This window comes from Carassius gibelio, chromosome B25, assembly GCF_023724105.1.
Source record: "Carassius gibelio isolate Cgi1373 ecotype wild population from Czech Republic chromosome B25, carGib1.2-hapl.c, whole genome shotgun sequence".
Classification (NCBI taxonomy): domain Eukaryota; kingdom Metazoa; phylum Chordata; class Actinopteri; order Cypriniformes; family Cyprinidae; genus Carassius; species Carassius gibelio.
In genome coordinates, this window is record NC_068420.1 from 2356732 (window position 1) to 2375338 (window position 18607).

Consider the following 18607-nt stretch of genomic DNA (forward strand, 5'->3'; position numbering starts at 1 on the left):
ACTGGAAAACATGTAATATTGTAAGATATTATTAACATTTTTCTATTTTAATATACATGAAAGTGTAATTTATTCATGTGATGTGCAGCTGTATTTTCAGCATCATTCCTCCAGTCTTCAGTCAGTGTCACATGATCTTCAGAAATCAGAATAATATGATGATTTATTTTTAGAATTATCAACAGTTTTGCTGATAAATATTATTTTGTAATCTGTGATACTTTTTTCAGGATTCTTTGATGAATAAAAAGTTAAAAAGAAGAGCTTTTATTTAAAATATAAATATTTTCTAACAATATTCCCTACAGTTCAATAGTTTGGGCTCAGTAAATTTTTATCCTTTCTTTTTTTTATAAGAAATTGTATTCTTTATTAGATCTTAGAATCTTTTATTCAGGATGTGTTACATTGATAAGAAGTGATATCAAAGATTAATATTGTTAGAAGAGATTTATATTTTGAATAAACGCTGTTCTTTAAAAAAATTATACATCGAAGAATCCTGAAAACATTATCGCAGATTCCAAAATAATATTTGGTAGCCAACTATTAATAATTGTATTAATAAATCATCATAATTTCTCAATTTCTAAAGATCATGTAACACTGAAGACTGGAGGAATAATGCTGAAAATACAGCTGCACAAACACAGAAATAAATTATATTTTAAAGGATATTAAAATAGAAAACATTTATTTTATTTTATTTTGATAATTTTGAATTATTACTGAAATACAACCTTTTTTTTTGTTTCAAACAGTTCATTGAACAATAATAAATGAAGTACCTGATGCTGACAATGAAGTAAATGTATAATATTTAGCAAAGATGATTAATTTAGCGTTGTAAACGCGCGTGTGAGCGAGGTGAAGACACGCCTGAGGACCAAACACAGCACAACGGTAGGAAACTTCACTCCTCTCATTATTTCTCTTTTACTATAGCGATTTATTTTTAGATACGTGATCTAGGTCTTTCATGGAGTTGTAGAGTTATTAGAGAAATAGAGTTATTTTTTACATTCTTTGGTTGAAGTTTTCAGATCGGCACTTCGGAGCCTGTTCGCGACTCGGTTGATTCAGATCGGCACTTCGGAGCATGTTCGCGACTCGGTTGATTCAGATCGACACTTCGGCGCATGTTCGCGACTAGGTTGATTCAGATCGACACTTCGGAGCCTGTTCGCGACTCGGTTGATTCAGATCGGCACTTCGGGGCCTGTTCGCGACTCGGTTGATTCAGATCGGCATTTCGGAGCCTGTTCGCGACTCGGTTGATTCAGATCGGCACTTCGGGGCCTGTTCGCGACTCGGTTGATTCAGATCGGCATTTCGGAACATGTTCGCGATTCGGTTGATTTAGATCGGCACTTCGGCGCATGTTCGCGACTCGGTTGATTCAGATCGACACTTCGGCGCATGTTCGCGACTAGGTTGATTCAGATCGACACTTCGGAGCCTGTTCGCGACTCGGTTGATTCAGATCGACACTTCGGCGCATGTTCGCGACTAGGTTGATTCAGATCGACACTTCGGAGCCTGTTCGCGACTCGGTTGATTCAGATCGGCACTTCGGCGCATGTTCGCGACTCGGTTGATTCAGATCGACACTTCGGAACATGTTCGCGATTCGGTTGATTTAGATCGGCACTTCGGCGCATGTTCGCGACTCGGTTGATTCAGATCGACACTTCGGCGCATATTCGCGACTCGGTTGATTCAGATCGGCACTTCTGAGCCTGTTCGCGACTCGGTTGATTCAGATCGGCATTTCGGAACATGTTCGCGATTCGGTTGATTTAGATCGGCACTTCGGCGCATGTTCGCGACTCGGTTGATTCAGATCGACACTTCGGCGCATATTCGCGACTCGGTTGATTCAGATCGGCACTTCTGAGCCTGTTCGCGACTCGGTTGATTCAGATCGGCGCTTCGGAGCATTTTCGCGACTCGGTTGATTCAGATCGGCACCTCGGAGCATGTTTGAGATTTTTTTTTAATTCAGATCAGGACATCGAAGCAGGAAGTGTTTGTCAAACAGTTAATTGGTGATAAATGAATATTTGGACTTGAGGCTTTTTTTTTTTTTACCTGTCGATTCAGCATGGACATGGACCCACACACAAAGGTGGACACACTCTAGACTTAATCATCAGTAGGGCTCTAAACTCTTCATCCATTGTTATTAAGGACGTAGTGTCACGGATCGCAAGAGGCGAAGACTCAAGTGCAGGCAGATGGGAAGATTTTATGTATACGTCACCAAAATAAACAAAAACACAACTGAAACCAGAGGAGCGCTCAAAGTTACGAGACATAGACTGAAGTCAGATTCCCAGTGAAATGCTCTCAGACAGCAAATGCAATGAGTTTGCATCCTTCTTTTCTGAGAAGATCATCAATATCAGGAAGGCGATTAGCACATCCTCAAGTAATGCAGAGGTCAGACAGATTCAGCCACAATATCAAAAAGATACTGTCTATTTTTGAAGCAATTGATAGCAACATTCTGGAAAACACAGTGCAGCACCTTTGTGTATGAAATGTGCTATATATATAAACTTGCCTTGCCTAGTGTGTTAGTGGGTATATATATATATATATATATATATATATATATATATATATATATATACACACACACACACACACACAAACACACACTACAGGTCAGAGTTTGGGATCAGAATGATTGTTTATGTTTTTTTACAAGAATTTATTTTACTCATCAAGACAGCATTTATTTGATCAAAAATACTGGAAAACATGTAATATTGTAAGATATTATTAACATTTTTCTATTTTAATATACATGAAAGTGTAATTTATTCATGTGATGTGCAGCTGTATTTTCAGCATCATTCCTCCAGTCTTCAGTGTCACATGATCTTCAGAAATCAGAATAATATGATGATTTATTATTAGAATTATCAACAGTTTTGCTGATAAATATTATTTTGTAATCTGTGATACTTTTTTCAGGATTCTTTGATGAATAAAAAGTTAAAAAGAAGAGCTTTTATTTAAAATATCAATATTTTCTAACAATATTCACTACAGTTCAATAGTTTGGGCTCAGTAAATTTTTATCCTTTTTTTTATAAGAAATTGTATTCTTTATTAGATCTTAGAATCTTTTATTCAGGATGTGTTACATTGATAAGAAGTGATATCAAAGATTAATATTGTTAGAAGAGATTTATATTTTGAATAAACACTGTTCTTTAAAAAAATTATACATCGAAGAATCCTGCAAACATTATCGCAGATTCCAAAATAATATTTGGTAGCACAACTATTAATAATTGTATTAATAAATCATCATAATTTCATGATTTCTAAAGATCATTTAACACTGAAGACTGGAGGAATGATGCTGAAAATACAGCTGCACATCACAGAAATAAATTATATTTTAAAGGATATTAAAATAGAAAACATTATTTTATTTTATTTTATTTTATTTTGATAATTTTGATTTATTACTGAAATACAACCATTTTTTGTTTCAGACAGTTCATTGAACAATAATAAATGAAGTACCTGAAGCTGACAATGAAGTAAATGTATAATAATTAGCAAAGATGATTAATTTAGCGTTGTAAACGCGCGTGTGAGCGAGGTGAAGAAGCGCCTGAGGACCAAACACAGCACAATGGTAGGAAACTTCACTCCTCTCATTATTTCTCTTTTACTATAGCGATTTATTTTTAGATACGTGATCTGAGTCTTTCATAGAGTTGTAGAGTTATTAGAGAAATAGAGTTATTTTTTACATTCTTTGGTCGAAGTTTTCAGATCGGCACTTCGGAGCCTGTTCGCGACTCGGTTGATTCAGATCGGCACTTCTGCGCATGTTCGCGAGTCGGTTGATTCAGATCGGCACTTCGGAGCCTGTTCGCGACCATAGACAGTAAAAGAAATGGACACAGCGACCCCATTGGAACTCAATTGAGACAAATGAAGCCCAGTTTTAGCGTTTTTTAGCACTTCCGTTTCTGACGCGCAGACTCAAACGAAGCTTGATGACGTCAGCAACCTGTCTGCCTGATGTAAATCTTCTAAGTGGCTGTGCGTGCAAACAGCCATCGTTAATCTTGCAGAGACGGCGAGCTTGAGCGGGGAGTTCTTTGGCGTGAGTGAGCAGGAATAAGTATTCTGATTAATTATTTTGTATAGTATTTTAAAATGTAACGCCAGTACGCCATATTAAGTTAATTGCCTGCAAGCTTCTCCACCTGTCTGTTCGGTAATGCGACAGAGAGCCGAGTGGTTATGACGCAATCGTTAGCCTATTTTTTACAAAAACTGTTTATACGGGGCCATAATGTAACATAGAAGGTAATGGAGCCCTTTATACATTGTCGTGTATCTTTAGAAATAAATAATGGGCAAACAGAGTCTTTAAACGCCTCAGATGTAAAGTTATTCGCTGTCAAAGTGACCCCAAAATGAATGGGAGTCAATGGGAATGCTAACGCAAGTGAAATATGTGGAAGATTTTTAGTAGAAAGGTTTTAATTAATCAAGTATACAATCAATGTGAATCTAGCCATTTTTGTTTTAAGTTATTATTCTATTAAAAGCTAATAGAAAGTTGCCTACGCCCTGGAATGTACCAAACTGATAAGAAACACAGGGTCAGATATACATTGAGGGCCTGCGAAAATCAAGCAGAGGGCCTCTCCTCTAGGGATGTATGAAATGTGTAGACTAAAGATAAAGTTGTTGACTATGTGGAACCGCCCCATATAATGTATAAAAATAAAAACCAAATAGCATACGAGAGATCTTCTTGCCAGGAGCTCTCGGCTTTGTTTTGCGCAAAATAAAGTCTTTTCTTCTGAGAGAAAAATCCCTGACTGAGTTCGATTCTTTGGAGAACCGGCAAAATACACCACATATTTGGCACCCCAGATGGGACTGGAAAGGAGCAGAGTGGACGACTGCTTTTGAGCTGACTGATGAGCAACACACACACACAGTGGTGGCCGCCATAGAATAAGGTAAGCATTTTTGCTTTTATAATTAGTGTGTGTTGTTGACTGGTCAGTTCTGAGTGGTAAGGACACTTAAAATCTGCTCTTCCAAATTTAGAAAAATAATAGGATATCTAAATTGAAAAAGGGGTTTTACTCCAGAAGAAATAACTGCATGCACATATTTGGGTTATTAATAGGAAAGCCTTGGAAGGTAACCTTGATTTAAAACAAAAATGGTGTAGGCAGAAAGACATTGCATGCTGTGGGTCTGTGTTTATTGGATAGCTGTGACCTAGGAAAGGGCAGTGATAAACGGATAAGCAGATTAGTTAAGGAATCGCGAGGAAAAGTCCCACGGATACCGCTTTGAGAAAGTATAAGTGAAATTCTCGAAGGACTGAATAGGTGGGCCCTTAAGGAGCTCTAGGTGAGCTGTGTTTTGTTGTGTGGATGTATTTGTGTCTGGACGAAATGAATGTGTGAACAAATAAATTCTGTGTTGGGTGGGTAAAAGTTGCGCACCATTCTTGGACTGTCACTTCAGCAGAACCTGATTTTACCAAGTGAGACATGTTCCTGGGACAACATCGTTGTTGACCTTGGAACAACATTGTGATTAACCAATCAGATTTGAAGAACCAGTTTATAGATTTTGTGAAGTTTACGCTTAAAATCAGTGTTTGGTGCTTGTAAATCAGTGTCATTCATCTATCATTTCCTCTGATTTTAGGGATTACTCATGGTTAAGGTTAGGTTTAGGTGTAGGGATATGGTTAATAATATATTTTTGGAGTAAAATGTTGTTCCAGGGTCAACAAAATATGTTGGCCTAGGAACACATCGAACTTGGCAAAATCAGGACGTGCGTCACTTCAGGGTGGCTGGGTGGAGTTGGACGCAACGGGTATCCACTTGAGAGGGATTAATGTATGACAAGCCTTGATAATAGTATCAATATAGTTTGAACCAAAATCTATAATGGATTTTTGCATTTTGGATGTCTGTGTGAAAGGGGAGAAAAATTTTCTGAGCCCAGTACAGTGAGAGTGAGAGCAAGGGAGGAAGTTTCCACATTAAAGTTTTAATACATGGGTGGACAAAAAAGGAAAGAGAAGTAAAAATAAAAATAAAGAATTATTGTTAGAAATAGTTATCTAAAAAGTGATAATAAAATAGAGTAAATAAAATAGACAGTTAAATAATAATAAAAATTAAAAAAGTGTAAACGCATGAGACAATAAAAAACTAAATTCAAAAAGGTATGACACATAATAAAGAATAAAAAGTAGGGGGAAATGATTAAAAAATAGTTAAATTCAGTGAGAGGAAAAGAAGAGATTGTAACCAAGTTACTATATAAAACTCAAAAGTTGATTTTTGGTGGTAATAATATAAATAAAGATATGGCAGCCACACCAGTGGAAATCATAGGATTAAAAAATCCACTGTGTAAAGAGCAAATAAACAAAATCTAAAAAAAAATGTCAGAAGAGAACAAAAAATATGACGACAAAATGGCCAAAGGAAGGGACATTTGATGTGGCATTGTGTGAGGAAATGGAAACTCTGATAAAAAACTATAAAATGAAAAGCATCAATATGAAAAAAGAAAAAAGAAACAAAAAGGGAAAAAGAGAAAGAAGTACTTGCGCTGTTTAAAAAAGAAGGTGAAGATATGTTGAAGAGTATAAAACAGGCTAGGAAAGTCCTGAAGGAGGCAGAGAAAGATAACATGAGAAAAGAAAAGATATATGCAGAGTCCCCTCCTTATCTGCCTTTAGCATGGAGGTAACAGGAGAACTAGAGTTAGAAGGGCAGTTAGACATGGATGAGGAAAATAAGCCAGCTGTAAAAACACAGAGGCAACCCAGAAAGGATAAGTGCAGGAGCCCTAAAACAATAAAGTTAACTGTATGAAGGTTGTTTTAGAGAAAAATAAATACAAATGTTCCAACAAATGGACTAATATAGAGATGGCAGATATGGTGGAATATAGGAATAATAATAAATTAATTAAAATAAGATATGCATTTATTATTTAATAACTTATATTAATAGATTAATTAATTTAAAAGATGCACGTGCTTAAAACTTTATACCTAATATGTGAAGACATCTAAAATTTATATCTTGTTATCCCTGGGACACAGTATGAAAATTAATCCATTACAGAGTTTCAGAGATTGGGCTTGTTTAAATGTAAAAAATAAAATAAATAACTTGTGCAATGTGGAATGAAAGCAAGATTGGGTGACCAAGTTAATAGACATTTTGATACAAAAGCCATAGGCATTTTACAATAGGAAGGGAACTAGTTGCTTAAATAATTTAATTTAATTATTTTATTTACAATAATAGGAATTATTTTATGTTGGTTAGGAAACATTAATTCACCAATACCAGATTATGCTGAATCATGTATGCAAATATAGAAGAAAAATGATAATTGAAGTCTTTTTTTACCATACGCATGTCATGCTGTTATAAAAGTTTATTTTATTTTATTGCAGTATACTTAGATAATAAAGGTAGCTGATTTCTGCATTTTGCAAAGAAGAAAAAATGCTTGCTATTTTTCTGCAATGAAGAACTTGCTTAACTAACAAAGAATAAGAGAACTGCTGTTTTCAACCAGATGATTTTGTTTTTATTAAGGGACCACTGAAAGAGGAGGATTAAAAGTATATAAAATTTGAAAAAGAGCTGACTGCTCAGAAACAATTTGGTCAGAAGTTACATAGGTACATTTGATTAATGCAGTCTCTGAGTGTTAAACTTTCAGATGATTTCTGGAACAGTGCCTTGACAAAGGAAAGCAATGAACTGGAGAAGTGGCAAAGCAGCAAACACAGCAGCAGAGAGAAGAAGAGGGAGGGTCTAATGGACGCTATACCCTCCTGAAAGAGAAGAACACACTTCAGAAAGGAGAAAGACTGAATTTAAGCAGGAAAAGGTGAATCTTTCACTTGAGACTTTTCCTGAGGGTGAAAAGAACATTATGAAATGCCAAACTCTGGCAGAAAGCAACCAGAAGCGAAGCAGAGGAACAACAGAGACCGTACGCCACAACATCAGGTCTTTGAGTGCCATCACAGACTGACGACCCAGTACAACAGCCCAGGCTGATGATGTCATCAGAAGGACTTCCATGCCTTCAGTGCACAGGTCCTGCATATTCAATGAACACTATAGAGACTGCTTCAAATGTTAATTATTTTATTTCATTATCTTATTTACTATGTTTTAATCTTGATTATTCACTGGTCTCACAGCATTTCTTTAAATTCTGTGTTTTAACTAACTCTCTCAATCTGCTTTTCAATAGGTACCAGTCCAGCCTCATGTCTTAAAGAAAAAATAATATTGTGACAGACAGAAGTGAGTACTTGACTCACCAATCAGATAAACATGGAGCTGGATTTGGCATAGTAAGACTGTTTGATTAACCAACTGGGGGAAAATGCATAACTGAATACTTGACAACAATGCTGAGTGCTTTGGGAAAAGAGAATAAATAAATAAATAAATAAAAAAAAAAGGTATCTTGATGAACAATAGAAAAAATATATATGGTTGAAAAAATAGAAATATTGGTCACTCCATTTTGTTTAAAGGTGATTTTCTAAGGTAAAACTGAATAAAATAATATTGAATAAAAAATTATTCCAAAGATCCAAAATCATGAAATCAAATATGCTGTCATCACTGGGGATAACAAGATGGAAATGTTGATGACCATGGATCCAAGATTTACAGAGATCTCCAATCCTCTTCTCAGAGTCGCTCATGAGCAATAACAAAAAAGTATTTGACTAAACTTTAAATTAGACAAACACATGACATTTGAGAAATGATAATTGGCTCTCTCAAATGCCCAATGCCTAGGCCTAATATTCTAAACAAATTCATCTATGAGATTTTGAAAAAAGGAGAAGAAAATAAAAGTTTTTGGCAAAAAAAAAAAAAAAAAGGGGGGAGTGAAAGTGTGTGAAAAAGTATGAATGATGGTGTTGTATGGCATGAAAGAGAGTGTCTGACGAGACACTGAGGCAATTCAATCAATTTGCCCAAACAGCTGTATACAAATATGAATGTGGGCCCACAGGGCAAACTTATGCCCAGTAAAATAATGACCAGGGATGTATTTGGTTAAGTTTCCTGGTCAGTACCTAGGTCTTTGTTGTGGCAGAAAGAAAAACAGTGCCACACATGCGCAGCGTATAACATGGGAAGGCAGAGCAAAGCACGCTTGCTCTGTCCACCCCACATTTAACTTTCTTTTCAGCATATCATGATGGAGCTGATTGTGTCAAAAGGATGAAATATTATCTTTCTGACTGTTAAAATAAATACAGTGGGTTGAGTGTTTTCCAGGTCAAAAGGCCTATGCTACTGAGCCACATAGGCTTAGATAAATTATCCATTAATCTAGTGGAACTCAGTTTACAAAACAAAGAGATAACTAAATAAGCAAATTGTTGAGAATAAAATTGAAATGAATTAAAAAATAGTAAAGACAGCACTGGAATTGTAAATTGAAATTGAAAACTCAAAAAGGGGCCAGGACAGCCCTTAAACCCACATTACATTTCCACAGGTCACACCAAAAAGGACGACTAGCAAGATGAGCAAATTAGCATGCTTGATAACACTAACAAAAAACTCTTAAGTTTTCCATTTACAGGTGACAGCAGTTCCAGTAAGACCAAGGAATGCTTCGCCCCATCAAAGAGAACCAGTGAGGGTGCAGTTATGATCTCAAGAGAGCCTTGCATTAATCAGCAAAACAGTTACAGAGTGACACCTGAGTTCACATCTCTAACCTTAAAATAATCCAACCAGCTTCAACAACTCCACACAGCATGAAGTGAGGGATGAAGGGCGTGCTAGTAACGACCCACCCTTGCCAACGAGGGAAAGACCATTGCAACGACTCGCAAAGAGTCTCCCTGGTGAAGATGGAATGAGAGAATGATGGGACTGCTATTGAGATCAAAATACTTGGGTGCAGATATGAGCCAACAAATAGAAAAGAAAAAGTGGAAAAAGAATGTAAAGTAATGGTAGATGAAGAATTTGAAGGTTATGAGAAGGGAAATATGGATGTAGGAAGGATAGAAGGGAGAATAGAGCAATTGGATGCAACAAATAGAATGAAAGGAGCAAAATAGAAAAGCTCAAGATTATTTGTGAATTGAAGAAGGAAGAGTATGTGTTATGTTTGAGGGACAATGCTGTATTTATATACCAAATAATACTGCTCAAGAAGGAGCATTTAATGAAGTACTGATCAAATTGAAAAGGCTAAGAAGGGTAGATAAAGAAACTGTTGGAAAAGATAATAAAATGTAAGACTGGTTTGATTTACAGTTAGGAGCATGGGGAGCATAGTTTATAATTAAATAGGGAAAGTTTTTAGGAATTGCATTATTGACAGGAGATTTACTATTTTAATGTATACTTCCTATATTGAAGTCACAAGTCAAAGCCACAGTTAAGCAAATTAAATTCAAAGATGTCAAAATGATGGGAAATAGATTTTTGAAGGTAACCGAAAAGGCTCTCTATGATACATAAGGTATCCGAGCCAAAGATCAACTCTTATAATCTTGTGATATTCAATGTGTGATGTGATGTATGTATTTGTATGTCTTTTATACATAACTGTGATAACCACCGGCCAGTGCTGAACCAATTGCACATTCATGCTTTTAACAATGTTTACTGTTAAAAGAGGGGTTAGGGAGACTGGATCTTTTACTCACTCCTTGTCAAATTAGGAGAGAGATGTTTGGTCCAGTAATCCCTCAGAGTGGAATCTCATAATCTAGTCACTGGTGATAATACAATGTGACTTATTTAGTCACTAGGTAGTGTAAAAAATATGACTGGATTATGGAGTAGCACTCTGGATAAGAATAATCAAATGTGAGACTTATTAAGTCTCAAAGGGGAGAATATGTGGAAGATTTTTAGTAGAAAGGTTTTAATTAATCAAGTATACAATCAATGTGAATCTAGCCATTTTTGTTTTAAGTTATTATTCTATTAAAAGCTAATAGAAAGTTGCCTACGCCCTGGAATGTACCAAACTGATAAGAAACACAGGGTCAGATATACATTGAGGGCCTGCGAAAATCAAGCAGAGGGCCTCTCCTCTAGGGATGTATGAAATGTGTAGACTAAAGATAAAGTTGTTGACTATGTGGAACCGCCCCATATAATGTATAAAAATAAAAACCAAATAGCATACGAGAGATCTTCTTGCCAGGAGCTCTCGGCTTTGTTTTGCGCAAAATAAAGTCTTTTCTTCTGAGAGAAAAATCCCTGACTGAGTTCGATTCTTTGGAGAACCGGCAAAATACACCACAAGTTCTGCTAAAAGATGGCAGCCCCCACCCGACTTCAACTTCCGGTCGAGTTCCTTGCCCCTTGTTCACGACTCGGTTGATTCAGATCGGCGCTTCGGAGCATGTTCGCGACTCGGTTGATTCAGAACTGATTGCACTATATTTTCACGTTTTTTTTTTTAAGTAAACGAATTTTGTAACTGTTTTTAAATTCATTTTAATTAAGTAAAAAAAAAATATCATTTTTCAATCACAAAAGTTTTCAAATTGCTTGTTTAATTTGTGTTATAATTTTTCTTTATGATTATTTTACTTTCTTTTATGTAAAGCACTTTGAATTACCATTGTGTATGAAATGTGCTATATATATAAACTATTACTAGGCACTCCTTGCCTAGTGTGTGTGTGTGTGTATATATATATATATATATATATATATATATATATATATATATACACACACACACACACACAAGTGAATTATTACTGATCTTTGACTATAGCATCACTACCAATAGCCGCGTATCGACAGCAGGTGGCGCTGTTGATCTATAATCCCTTGCAGAGACACTGAATGAACTGCAACCTTTTTTTTGTTTCAAACAGTTCATTGAACAATAATAAATGAATTTCCCGAAGCTCACAATGAAGTTAATGTTTAATAATTAGCACAGTTGATTAATTTAGTGCTGTAAACGTGCGTGTGACTGTGCGTTCACACCGCCGGCGTCGAGAGCGTCAAAAATCGCTCTTGCCGCTCTGCTCACGACGCTGCAGAAAGATTCGTGAGCGCTCAGACGCTCTGACGTAGATCGAATGCTTATTTTGAATTTAAAGCGGCCGCAAAGCAAACAGCTTGTTGATCTCGTGCAGACTAACCACAAGGAGGGTAAAGTTATAAGTTAACCTCATTAAATATTGTTGTGGACTAAATATTAAGATCCTTTACTTAAAATGAACAATCTCAGACACCTTGGTCCACGTATCACTTTTAATCTATTTTTTATGTCCCTGTACGTAAACAGGGACACATCATAGATTATTGCAAACGCGAAACAGCAAAAATCAACCTGTCCTCCATTGTGATTGGGAACTAATGGTCGGAGCTGCGTTCTCTGGAATCCTCTCAAGCGGTGGACTTCTACGTTCCGATTGGTTGCTGCCCAACCGCGTCATAGATCATTACCATAAAGTTGCCCTGATTTCAACTCTCCTCGACGCTCTCAACGGCCAAGTCGCGCCGCGCCGCTCCTCGCCGCTGCTCGACGCCGGCTCACATTGAAAATGAATGACTTCCGGCCACTTTGACGCTCTCGACGCTGGCGGTGTGAACGCACAGTAAGGGACGGAGACGCGCCGCAGAGCGTCAGACGCGCGTGAGGACCAAACACAGCAGAACGGTAGGAAACTTCACTCCTCTTATTATTTCTCTTTTACTATAGCGATTTATTTTTAGATACGTGATCTGAGTCTTTCATAGAGTTGTTTTATAAACGCAGTAATTTTGGAATCGGCTCTGAAAGTTCCTGTCAGTGTTTAAAAGCTAATTATAATTTAATAACGTGTTGACTGCATTTGGTAAGAACGGTATTCTATGTTTTTTTTACATTAATATAGTCTGAAATCAGTGTTGCTTTTAACAGCCCTTTTAGTTTTAGTCTTAGTCTTTTGGACAAATTGAAATCAATTTGAGAATGAGGAGTTGTCGTCATAGCACAAAGCCCCTCCCTCGATATCACAGTCTCCGCCATGTTGGCAGGATACCGGCGGCGAAACAGGATTGTTTACATGTGTTGTTAAGTCAGTAGTAGAGGAGGTTTTACCATGCCTGGAAGTTACTGCTGCGTTAAAAACTGCTCTAGTACCTCTCACGACCCATATGGAACACATAGGAACAGTGGAATACAGTTTTTTTAGGTTACACCAAGCGCAAAACAGCGGTATTTGGAGAAGCTCTCAAGCATCCAAAATATCAACCCATACGAGCTCCCTGCAGCAGCACAGAGACCTGGACCATTTACCTCCATGCACACATATGGACATTGGGAATTATATTGTTTTTGGTTTAAGTTAATACACAATGCAAGAGTTTAAAAGCCACAAGTCTTTGGAAAGTTACGAGGCTTTCTGCTGTGGCTGGGTCCATCTACAGCAGGTGATGACAACAGTGTTGTACTGGCCAAAGTAAGTTTATTCACATGCGTTTTAGTGTATTGTAATTACATTGCATTTAGACTGCACTTCTTGACCAAAATGACAAAGTAAATGCGACTGTTTCGTAAACACTAGATTGTAATGAGTTCTTCAATGTACACAAACGTTTCCAATATGTTTTGATGTAGGCTAAAGCTGTGTATGTTTAGTTATAATTTGATTTTAGCCCAATGACACATACTGTACCAGGTTTTTGTGTTGGGGGCTGCAAAGTGGACAAACCAGTTCTGGGTTAGCTAGGGTAGTTAAATGTGTGATTGCAAGATGTAAATGTCCTGGTTAGATTAAAGCCATTAACAGCGTGAATGCAAGGTGACTTACATCGTAAACAATATAATTCAAAATGTCCATATGTGTGCGCTGAGGTAAATGGTCCAGGTCTCTGTGCTGCTGCAGGGCACTCATATGATCATAAATTATTTTTTATGAACTTGTGTAAGTAATCAACTGAGGAAGTTTCATGGTTATATCTATTATTTCTTAATTTTACCCTATTCACCTGTAGTGTCTCGCCTTAAAAGCTAACGATACGTTAACTATCAGAGGTGGAGGTCTTGAGTTACGTGACTGCACTCTAATAAATGAAGAAAATTACTTGACTCTGACTTGAGAACAAATACTCTAAAGTCTTTAACTGCATGATTCGATAATGACTTTATTAGAATTGCAATTATACTTTTTTAAAACCATTGCTTCTGTCATTAACTAATATACAAACTGCAAGCCAAGAAACCAGCGGTGCTGGTGCCTCTCTGAGTCTGATCAGAGTCTACGTGTACGCGGCTGCATGAGTCATGATGACGCGGAACAACGTTAGAGTAGAATCTACGAATATTGTTTGTTTGGATAAACACTTCGAAACGCACCATATTCATAAAAAGAAAATTAGTAACCATGCACAATTTGCATCTTCATGTAGAAAAAATTTCTAAACTTTTTGTCATCCGCCAATAAAACAATAGCATTTAAACGAATAGTAATTTTCCTCCTTGTTTTACCTCTGTTATCTCAGGCAGTGTTACAGGATGAAAAGGCAGGGAGATATCCAGTATTTTTTTGCAAAGAAAAAGCCATTCCAGCCAGTGAGGGAGAGTCAGTCTGATGGTTTACACACAGTGAGTTCAGAGCCTGGCTGCTCAACAGGAGACCTCTTGGTTCAGAAAGATGCAAGCATAGGTCAGAACAGCCCTGCACACCCTCGACCAGGTTAGTAGGCAAACTAGAAAGTGGACAGTGATATGACTTTGGTATGGTATAATCAGGGCTGCACATTTGCTTAAATCACATAAGTCCCTATATTTATATATTGGCACTTTAGTATATTGCTAATTTCAGTATCTTACAGAAAAAGTGCACTCCTGAGTTTTATTCTATGAATGCATAAAGTTATGTGGTTAAAATCTTGTATTTTACTAATTTGCCTTTGTGTTATAGCTATAGATGAGAGTGAAAGTGATGTGGAAGAACTGGATACTTCCCCACCTTCAGAAACGGAATCTGAGCTTCCACTCACTTCTGATACTGCTCCTACTGGACCTGCTGGTATGTCTTTTTTATTTTTTACATGTAAAATAGCCAATACTTAATTGCATTAAGGAACGTTTGATAATTGTGGGACTCATTATGACGTGGGGCCTTTGAAACAGAAAATGCCTCTGAGAACTGATTTCCATTATCATATGCTTTTCCCAGACATTTCTCAATCCAGATCTGAGGGACCTATGCAGCCTCATATCAGGTCTTTCCCCAAAACACAAATGGGCAACCGGAAGAGAGCTTTTAAAGATTCCTGGTACAAGGACAATATATGGCTTGAGTACTCATTAAGCAAAGACTCTGCTTCTTGTTATGCTTGCAGACATTTCTCTCTTCCAAATGCACCATCATCTGTTTTCACATCCACAACTGTGGCTTTTCCAACTGGAAAAAAGCCTTGTGTAGGGAGAGGGGCTTTAAAGCTCACTCTTAATCAGACCACCATCAAAATGCAATGTATGCATGGAAGCAACACCAGCATGTTGTTAAAACTAAATCTTGCATATTAGATTCCATCAACAAGGAGAGAGAAAAGAAAATCAAAGAAAATCAGTTGTATATCAAAAGAATTGCTGATGTTGTTCTACTGACAGCCACACAGAATATTTCTCAGAGAGGCCATAGAGAGTCTGAGAATTCAAACAACAAAGGGAACTTCATTGCCATTTTGGAAAAGAGGTAGCCAAAAATGATCCTCTTATAAAGAAGCGAATGAGTGCTTATGGGAACTCTAAATACACTAGCAGTGGAATTCAAATGAAATATTGGAAGGCTTGGCAGAGATGGTACAGACTGAAATCATCAAAGAAGTTAAGGACAGTGAAGTGTTCAGCATCATCGCCAGTGGTGGTAAGTAACGAAGTAAAAATGCTTTGCTACTTAAGTATTTTTTTCGGGGATTTGTACTTTACTTGAGTATGTTTTATTTGCATCTACTTTCACTGTTACTCCCCTTCTTTATTAAAGACAAAGTTTACTTTTTACTCCGATACATTTCCACATGCCCGCTTCAAGTATTTATTACACTGATTTTACAAACCAATGAAAATTTTGGTTTTCTTTTGAAAAAAAGAACACGCGACTTCACGAGTTCTTTGCCAACATACGCTCACGCAGCAGTTAGTTCGAGGTGGAAGATGACCGCTAAAATAGGTGATAGTGCAGCTCTTGCTGCCTGCAATGATCCCGAGATTCCCGACACCGACAGGGATCACCCATGGCCATATCTCAAGGATATGTTTGAATTCACTGAAGTCAAGGGAGTTTCTTATTGGCTGAAATGTCTTCTTTGCCTGCCACGGGTGAATGAAATTTCAGGAGGGCTGTGCAAAAAATCAAATGCGATTTTCATGCTCATCTCATCAGTAAAGACGCTCCTGTAATTAGAAGTATATCTCCAGCATGTGCGTTCAGTTCAGGGTTGCCAGGTTTTCACAACAAATCCTGACCAGTTGCTTCTCAAAACTCCAGAACTAGCCCAAACGCGTTTCCAGGAGGTTCCCGGGGTTAAAAAAAAAGTTTATTGGAAGGGTTGCCATGGTAAAATTCACATTTTAGGCGCTAAATATCAAGGACATGAAAAACAACCACAGACTTGGCAACACTGGTTCAGGTGGAGCGGCAGTTACACAGAGCCATAGTCCACCGACAACTAACACAAAATCAAAATTGAGAAAAAAATCGATTTTGTGTAGATTGTCAGTGATTTCGGCTCTATGTAGTATATGCCAACCAGTGTTGCCAAGTCTGTGGTTGTTTTTCATGTCCGCAGGTCGAAGCGACAATACCAATAACGTGATATTTAGCCCCTAAAATGCAAATGACAGAATTTTCATTTTTGGGAGAACTAACTCTTTAAAGAGGTGGTTCTTCCTCATTGATATTCTGAAACAGTCTTACCTTGTATCTTGCACATCTTCTGTTTGATGCAGCTATGATGTTATGGAACATGTCTATTGAAAGTTCAATCCCTATACTGCGATGATAAGGTTCTTCATTGTCTCTTTTGATTGTAAATCTAACAAATTCTTAAGTATATAATCTCATCATTTGTTCAATTAAAACACTGCATATCACTCCCAAAACAACCGATCTGCTTAATTATTGATATTTACAGTTAATTTGAATATTTAATTTTTACTTTCGGTACTTAAGTATGTTTTAAATCGGATACTTTTGTACTTTTACTCAAGTTTGAATGGAGGACTTTCTACTTTTACTGGAGTCATTTTTTATTTAGATACAGCTACTTTTACTTGAGTATAACTTTTGAGTACTTTTTCCACCCCTGATCATCGCTGATGAAACAAAAGATCTAGGGAAAAAGGAGCAGGTGTCTCTGGTTTTAAGGTATTACTACAATGGCACTGTACATGAAAGTTTTTTAAACTTTCAGCAGGCTGAGAGCCTAGATGCAGCAGGGTTAAGCAGTATGATGATCAAGTGCCTTGAAAAGTATGGCCTTGAATATCGGACCAACCTATTGGGGCAGGGTTATGATGGTGCTGCCGTTATGAGTGGGAGACACTCAGGTGTTTCCAAAAGGATCCAAGATGTGGCAAAATATGCCTTTAATGTACACTGCACTGCCCACTGTTTCAATCTAGTACTTGTAGACAGTGTAAAGTCTGTACCTGAAGCAGATACATTCTTTGCAGTTCTTCAGAGGCTTTACACTTTCATATCTGGCTCATATGTACATAAAAGGTGACTTGAACTTCAAAAACTGAGCGACACAAGGTGGGCGTGTAGGTATTCAGCCTGTCGCAATTTGAAAGATCGGCTCCCTGCAGTATTTCGTCTTCTTCAGGAGAATGTGACAATAGTGGGGATCGCTCAGTGGAAGCACGAGGCTTACTAGCACAACTTGATCTAACACTTATTGGGCTGTTGCCATCCTTCAACACAATTCTTGGTCAGTCAAAATTTTTGTCCGATATGCTCCAGTCACCTTCAGTGGACCTGGCAACAGCTGTTAATCTTGTTGAGGCATTGCTTGACACACTGCAGCAGTACAGGGATGAGAACTTTTTTAAGGACGTGGAAAGAGGTGGAGGAAATGGCTGAAAAGTGCCAAGACCGTTTCGAAAAACAAGAAAAGAGACCGCGGATCCTGAGCAGCAGGTTGTGTGGATCTGTAGTCACTTCCTCAACTGGTGTGCGTAGAGAGAACTTGGGTAACAAAGAAACCTTTAAAAGCCATATACTCTATCCAGTTATTGATTCATTCATGAGTGAGCTGCAGAGAAGATTCTCTAAGACAAATTGTGAAATTATGCACAGAATCCAGGCACTCCACCTAGAGCTGCACGATTAATCGTTAAAAGATCGCGATCTCGATTCAGACACCCTCTCGATCTCATTTCTAAAAGACAACGATTCCCCGAGTCTGTTAAACCTTTGACAAAGTCTTACCGGATCATTCAAATCCGTGCGCGCACTGCCGCTGACACAGAGAGAGCTCTTACCATGTTTGGTTAAGAAACATCTTCACAAACAGTCTTTTCAACTACACAGTATTATATC

The 18607-nt window shown here is 37.4% G+C and overlaps 1 long non-coding RNA gene across 2 annotated transcripts; it reads left to right on the top strand.

Annotated features, from left to right (window-relative positions):
* The first annotated feature begins 4482 nt into the window (after positions 1-4482).
* LOC128014680 (uncharacterized) lies at positions 4483-10158 on the top strand. 2 transcript variants are annotated; one of them, XR_008183618.1, is made up of 2 exons: positions 4483-5409; positions 9653-10158. It is a non-coding gene; the product is annotated as an uncharacterized LOC128014680 (long non-coding RNA). The 2 variants fall into 2 exon arrangements; XR_008183617.1 differs by having other exon boundaries at positions 9667-10158.
* The last annotated feature ends 8449 nt before the right edge of the window (positions 10159-18607 follow it).